Source organism: Ornithodoros turicata, chromosome 5 (assembly GCF_037126465.1).
Source record: "Ornithodoros turicata isolate Travis chromosome 5, ASM3712646v1, whole genome shotgun sequence".
NCBI classification, from domain to species: Eukaryota; Metazoa; Arthropoda; class Arachnida; order Ixodida; family Argasidae; genus Ornithodoros; species Ornithodoros turicata.
The window spans coordinates 83,862,062-83,869,670 of NC_088205.1; positions in this window are offsets into that span (position 1 = coordinate 83,862,062).

A 7,609-nucleotide genomic window follows, 5' to 3' on the forward strand; every position below is an offset into this window, starting at 1 on the left:
AATACGCGCAAGTGCTACAGGATTGTGTACCCCGGTTGTGCCAACGGTTGACGCCGCTTAACGAATGTGCTTACGACAACTAGGGGGGATCTGGAAAGATTCTAAGTTGATTGTTAACAAGCTTTTTCTATCTGCTCCGCTGCGAAAAGCTCCACCATACAGATTATAGTCGTAATACGCGCAAGTGCTACAGGATTGTGTACCCCGGTTGTGCCAACGGTTGACGCCGCTTAACGAATGTACTTACGACAACTAGGGGGGATCTGGAAAGATTCTAAGTTGATTGTTAACAAGCTTTTTCTATCTGCTCCGCTGCGAAAAGCTCCACCATACAGATTATAGTCGTAATACGCGCAAGTGCTACAGGATTGTGTACCCCGGTTGTGCCAACGGTTGACGCCGCTCAACGAATGTGCTTACGACAACTTGGAGGGATCTGGGGAGATTCTAAGTTGATTGTTAACACGCTTTCTCTATCTGCTCCGCTGCGAAAAGCTCCACCATACAGATTATAGTCGTAATACGCGCAAGTGCTACAGGATTGTGTACCCCGGTTGTGCCAACGGTTGACGCCGCTCAACGAATGTACTTACGACAACTAGGGGGGATCTGGAAAGATTCTAAGTTGATTGTTAACAAGCTTTTTCTATCTGCTCCGCTGCGAAAAGCTCCACCATACAGATTATAGTCGTAATACGCGCAAGTGCTACAGGATTGTGTACCCCGGTTGTGCCAACGGTTGACGCCGCTCAACGAATGTACTTACGACAACTAGGGGGGATCTGGAAAGATTCTAAGTTGATTGTTAACAAGCTTTTTCTATCTGCTCCGCTGCGAAAAGCTCCACCATACAGATTATAGTCGTAATACGCGCAAGTGCTACAGGATTGTGTACCCCGGTTGTGCCAACGGTTGACGCCGCTCAACGAATGTGCTTACGACAACTTGGAGGGATCTGGGGAGATTCTAAGTTGATTGTTAACACGCTTTCTCTATCTGCTCCGCTGCGAAAAGCTCCACCATACAGATTATAGTCGTAATACGCGCAAGTGCTACAGGATTGTGTACCCCGGTTGTGCCAACGGTTGACGCCGCTCAACGAATGTACTTACGACAACTAGGGGGGATCTGGAAAGATTCTAAGTTGATTGTTAACAAGCTTTTTCTATCTGCTCCGCTGCGAAAAGCTCCACCATACAGATTATAGTCGTAATACGCGCAAGTGCTACAGGATTGTGTACCCCGGTTGTGCCAACGGTTGACGCCGCTTAACGAATGTACTTACGACAACTAGGGGGGATCTGGAAAGATTCTAAGTTGATTGTTAACAAGCTTTTTCTATCTGTTCCGCTGCGAAAAGCTCCACCATACAGATTATAGTCGTAATACGCGCAAGTGCTACAGGATTGTGTACCCCGGTTGTGCCAACGGTTGACGCCGCTCAACGAATGTACTTACGACAACTAGGGGGGATCTGGAAAGATTCTAAGTTGATTGTTAACAAGCTTTTTCTATCTGCTCCGCTGCGAAAAGCTCCACCATACAGATTATAGTCGTAATACGCGCAAGTGCTACAGGATTGTGTACCCCGGTTGTGCCAACGGTTGACGCCGCTCAACGAATGTACTTACGACAACTAGGGGGGATCTGGAAAGATTCTAAGTTGATTGTTAACAAGCTTTTTCTATCTGCTCCGCTGCGAAAAGCTCCACCATACAGATTATAGTCGTAATACGCGCAAGTGCTACAGGATTGTGTACCCCGGTTGTGCCAACGGTTGACGCCGCTCAACGAATGTACTTACGACAACTAGGGGGGATCTGGAAAGATTCTAAGTTGATTGTTAACAAGCTTTTTCTATCTGCTCCGCTGCGAAAAGCTCTACAACACAGATGATGATGATGATGGTGATTCAGGTTCTCTTGGGCCACAAGCGACGAAGGCCATATTCAACACAGATGAGAGTCGTGATACGCGCAAGTGCTAGAGCATGGTGTACGCTGATCGTACCAAATGGTTGACGCAGCTAAAGAATGTCCTTCCAACAACTTGTAGGAAGTTTGGGAGAAGCTAAGTACTTTCCAAGTACACGAAGTACAAGAATTCCCGCTAGAGGGCTACGAATTTTTATAATCACTTTCGGACGTTTTCGTTACCAAAGGTTTTCCATTATAATAAAAATTAAGGTCATTTTGAATCACGCATGAAGGTGAATATTGAAGGTGGACATGATGGACGATATTTTGACCTGTAGTACGAACCTCAGTGAGTCGTCAAAACTGCAAGCTAGAAGTAGGAATATTTCACCCTTACTGAAATACCCAGACCCTCGCTGAGCCTCAAGAACCACCAAACATCCGTTCTTTCGTCTGTTATCTAATGTGTCGGCAGTTTTATCAAGATATACGGACTCATTTGACGCTTTGAAACGCTTGATGACACATGCGTTGCAGGGTACAGGTACGCATATACAACCGGGGTATTTCTCCTGTGTTGAATATGTTCCAGGAAAGGTCCTTTCCACGGCATTATCGCCTCCTTTGTCAAGGGAGAGACCCGGTTGCTGATATTAATTATAAACAAAGAGGGGACGGTGACCCTCCATCTCTGTGATTTGGTTTCCAAACAGAAGTAAAATAATATACCAGCTCCCGTGGCATATGATCGCTTTCCACGTCGAGACACGGGTTCCAATCCTGTCACCGGCCCTGAAGTCGGCCCAGGACGTCCCAGTCCTTCCTGCTGTCCACATCTGTACGCTGCTCATAGCCACAGTTGCTTCGCGGCGCTTACATGAAATTAAAAAAAATAAGAAGCAAAATAGAGGTGTTGATACTATTCCCTTTCAACTTGCTTGCCAAAATATTGTCGCGGTTGTCGCCTGGTTTATAATGTCAGTAATTTGAGTTCTCACGTGCGAAATTGTTTGTGCCACTTTTGAAGAGGCCGCTTATTTGGTCTTTGCAGCGGCGCTATGGAGTATTAGAAGCGACTGTTCCTAAGAAGAAAGGCCTTCGTCTTGGGATCATAGGTTTCTTTGAAGGACCCTTTCGGGAATGCATGTTTATCTTAGCACTTGTTTCCCGCAGAGTGTATCACAATCACATCTCCCCTGAGTCAGTCGTCCGTGCGGTCACGGATCGTAAAAGGAGTCCTTCCTTATTGGATGCCAGACACTTCCCAAATGACACATTTACAACGGCTTCGCTGAGCACCACATCCAGGAAATATCCGTATTTATCGACCAAGTGCCTAATTTTAGTTGAGAGAATAGGTTTTCTGTTAAAGCAACCTCTTTTAGTCGCGCGATATTTATCTTGTCTACTTAAAGAGCTGCGTCAACTCCCGTGTTTTTCATATCACCCAGAGCCCTATCTCGTCTCTCAGACAGCGCGTTATTAACTGCACTTTCTGATGGAGATAGCGTGGAAACAATTTATTTATATTAAAGTTGTAACAAAAACGAGATTATCCGTCCGTCAGTAGAAGAAAGTAAAAGGGTAATCGCGTTTGAATCGTTTTCGTATGATCGAGCATGATTCTTTGCATGACAGTCCCTCGGCGCTTCCTGGAAATGAAAAGCGTAGTTTTGAGATGCCACAGATCGCAGTCAACAAGTTTGCTGGGAAGGTGAAAATCCCGCGTCAGATCGCAGTCCCACACTCGACAAAATATAATTAATAAATAAAAAAGAACTACGTTATTCAAAACTAGAATAGTTCAACATTAACCTATACAAAGAATAGGGTTGTCGACCAATTACATAATTTGATTCCAAGTCCAAATCATGTTTTTCTCCTCGAAACTTGGAGGCTTTGCTGAATTTACCGTTGCGTCTAGAACATAAGTCTCAATCAGCCTTGAATACACCGGAATGTCAGTTCAATATGTCGCGACATACATATTTGTAAAAAAAGAAAAAAACGCACTGCACGCCGCAATAGGGGTACCAGATTAGGAATTGTAATGCGAATGATCAAACGTTATCCACATCCACTGCGTATCTTTCGGTCAAACACTTAATGACAGTAGAAATGGTCTTCAAGCCGTTGGGTGCGTTGATGCAGTTATCGTGTTATCTTGGTAGTACTCCAATGTGTGAAAACACATTCCTACGCACATGCCTAATGTGACGTGAATCAACGCTGAACGTGTATATTATCATGATGTAAACACGAATTAAAAGAGACTGAAACGGATTGCAGCGGCGGAGGTTCCACACTTGTTCCCACTGACATTCAAATCTGGCAAAGACGGTTGCGCATGCGCGATTCATGAAACACGACAACATGAGAGCATCAAAGCCGGCTCGAGGGACACCTGAGAGAGCGTCAAGCATGGACAAACGAAAGCGTCATCAACCTGTAGCGTCAAAAAGCGCATCTGATTTTTCTTGATGTCACACCAGCGTGTTGCAAAGACATCAGAGGGGACATTAGGCCTTTCTAATGTCACATCAGAGTGTTTAGAAGACATCAGAAGAGACATCACACCAACGTACTTCGAATACATAACTTTCAGACTGTCTTGATGTCGTTTTTTGACCGGGCGTGTGCGCTGTAAGAAGATGCAGACTCCTGAAGGTCGCCAAGTGGGGCACTGAAGAGACTGGAGTTCACAGTCTGTTCATAAGACCTGAATCGCTCAAGAAAGTCAAAACTACTTTGGTCACAGACCGCTGTGTGTGGTGTCGTACCGGCAGAACAGAGTGGCCAGAGAAAAGTCTGCGCACCGCAGCTCGAGTAGGCGCCGTCTGAGCGTGGCTCGAGGGGTGTCCAATCTTTGACAGTCGAGGAGAAGATGTTGAATATCAGCTTCAACAGCGCAAGTGGAGTATTTGGGCGACTGGAGAAAACCCATTTTACACAGAAGCAGAGGTACGTCGTAGTTGGTGTATATGGGTGGTCGGATTACATCATCATCTGTTGGTATTCTAAATGAATTCAGCGAATATTTCTCTGGAATACTGGGCCGTAAAGTGCCCTTGGTGAATGTCTGATTGCGCTACTACCGATGGCATCCCAAAGTGACAACTGACGATGTTGTCAAGGCCGTCATTGATCTGCAACCGGGAAAGACTCCCGACGGCTTGACGTCGGAATTCTACAAGCACCATATATATACAAGATAGGATATATGACGCCAATGAATCGCCCGTAGGATTGTGGCCCATATTTCGACGAATGCTGCTTTCGCTGGATGATCTTTTAATCTACACGTCTTGTGAGGAGGCTGCACACTGATGACCCCCTTCGGGCAGGACCCGTTGATTACTGAGAAGGTTTTTGTGCTGTGTTTCCCTTTGTATTGCTTCATCCCTCCCACCCTTTTGGCTGGTGCGGTATGTTAGATGCCTTTGCGGAGTGTCACTGGAAACTAGTGCTGTAATATGCATAGTGGGTATATCTATTGTTCTACACCGCATCTTGCATATACCGTTGACGCATTAAAATCAGTTTAAAAAGAGAAAAGCGTAATTGGTTAACGCACACGCCCGGCAGTCGGGAGTTTCGCTGTCTGGCTTTGTCGACGACTGCCACATTTAAAGTCTGGCTTATAAGAAAAGCGAATTCTCCATTTCACTTGTGTGACGTCAGCTGATCGGTGCACTTTTAGTGGACGCGGGAGGAAGCCCGTGACCCGCCTCGGTAGCTCAGTCTCCGGTCTCAGCTCTGTTGGCTTGCTGAGCTCAAGATCGCGGGTTCTACCCCGGCAGAGGATGGTAGCAAACGGCAAACCGTCACGGCCAGGACGGTAGCCATATGTGTGGCTTCCAGCACTGTGTTGGATATTTCCGGCGTACGTCATAAGAACCCCGGGTGGTGGAAATTACCCCGTTGCACGTGTACGCAAAACAAAACCGCAAAAACAGAAAAAGAAAATGAAAGCACGCATACTAAGCATGCTTCTCGAGTTTCAAAATATTCGCCGTGGTTTTCCAACAGGTACCGACTAAGACAGAGATTGCTTTACCACCGTCTTTATAAGAAAATTCTACTGTGGGCTTGCGGGGAAAAAAATTGGTTCCCTCGTGATCGTTTTTACGGGACTTGAATGACAGTGTGTATCGTCATCAAGCAGGAGAACTACCTATGGAGGTAGTCCCCTTTGCATTGACACTAATTGCACGTTACAATCCCACGAGCTAGATAACAACACTCTCTAGGAGAGTTTGCTTTTCGGAATGGCCATACCACGCGAAGAATCCAAACACGCGAGAGTCGCTGCGGAGGACACTACAGTCCTAGCAAGCTGACCAGAAGATGACTTTCCACTCACCCTGAATGCGACGGAAAAGTCGAGTAGACGTCAGCCAGCGGCGAGAGCACTCCAGAGGGCCATACAGTGCTTCTTCACGGTCGATGTATAGCTACGAAGACCTGCCCTGACAGCATGAACTATAGCTGCGTCTCCGAAGTCTGGGCCACCTAGAGCCAGACGGAAACGACGGATCCAAACGTCAAAGTTTATCTCCGTAATTAATAAAACCGGTTAGTCTTTGATACTGAATTTCACAACTGTAACTTGGTTGTACCTTGAAAGTTGTGATGGGACTTTTCGATATGTATTTAACACTCTCCTCTTCGTACTCGAAGGACAAGCCCGCCTTTAATGGCTACGACTGCCATACAAACTCCATAGGCCTTGAAAAAAGGCTTCCAAAAAGCCTGTAGGAAATCTTACGTCGTAGACCTGACCTCAGTTCAGCCAGAAAGCAGTTATTCAGCGCAGGATGTCCATATGTGTCTTCTAATTTCTTTCCGTATGATTTGCCTCTTGGGTGCCTCCGTTATTCCCAGTTTCACCACTTTTCGTGCTCAACGTTCTTTCAACGTCTCGAGGCAAATTAAGATAAATAGGAGTCCTACACAAAAATACATTTCTCGTCTTGCTGACCTTTGCGATCTCTGTTTCGTTGAAAATGTAATTTTGCACCTTCTTTCTAGATTATTACTTGCTTTCACTATCGGATGCAGTAATATTGTTGCGTAACACTCTTAACTAATCGACCGTAAAACAAACATGTTGATTAAAGATGAAAGTCACTGAAAAGATTAGCCAGCTGTAGGGATCGAACCCACATCTTCTGGATTACCGGTCCAGAAGATGTGGAAGAATCCAGAAGATGTGGGTTCGATCCCTACAGCTGGCTAACCTTTTCAGTGACTTTCATCGTTGATTTCTTAGGCAATTTGAGGCTTTGTTTGTATCTGTCCCTTCCAGCCTCAGAACATCAGTTTATCTCTTGTTAAACATGTTGATTTTTGGAGAAAGACCCCAATAAGACTTTTTATCCTCACAGGAGTAATTTGGAGAAAATGTCTCTGGGCTAATGAAATACGTACAAAATGCATTTTCAGTGCACTAAACAAGCGCAAAGCATCTTCACGCGAACAGGATAGCAAAGAGCTGATAATATTTAAGTTGACTTCCTAAAGATTTTTTCCTTCCATAGTTTGTGAGTGAAATGTAACTTGAAAAGAGTATGATTGCGTCGCAATAAATTCCTCTCGTAGAATCCCTGCGTCAAATATGTCCCGCAAGATGTTTTGGTCGAGAAACTCATATACTGACTGCATTCCACGGGAACCACAAAGAATACTTGGCG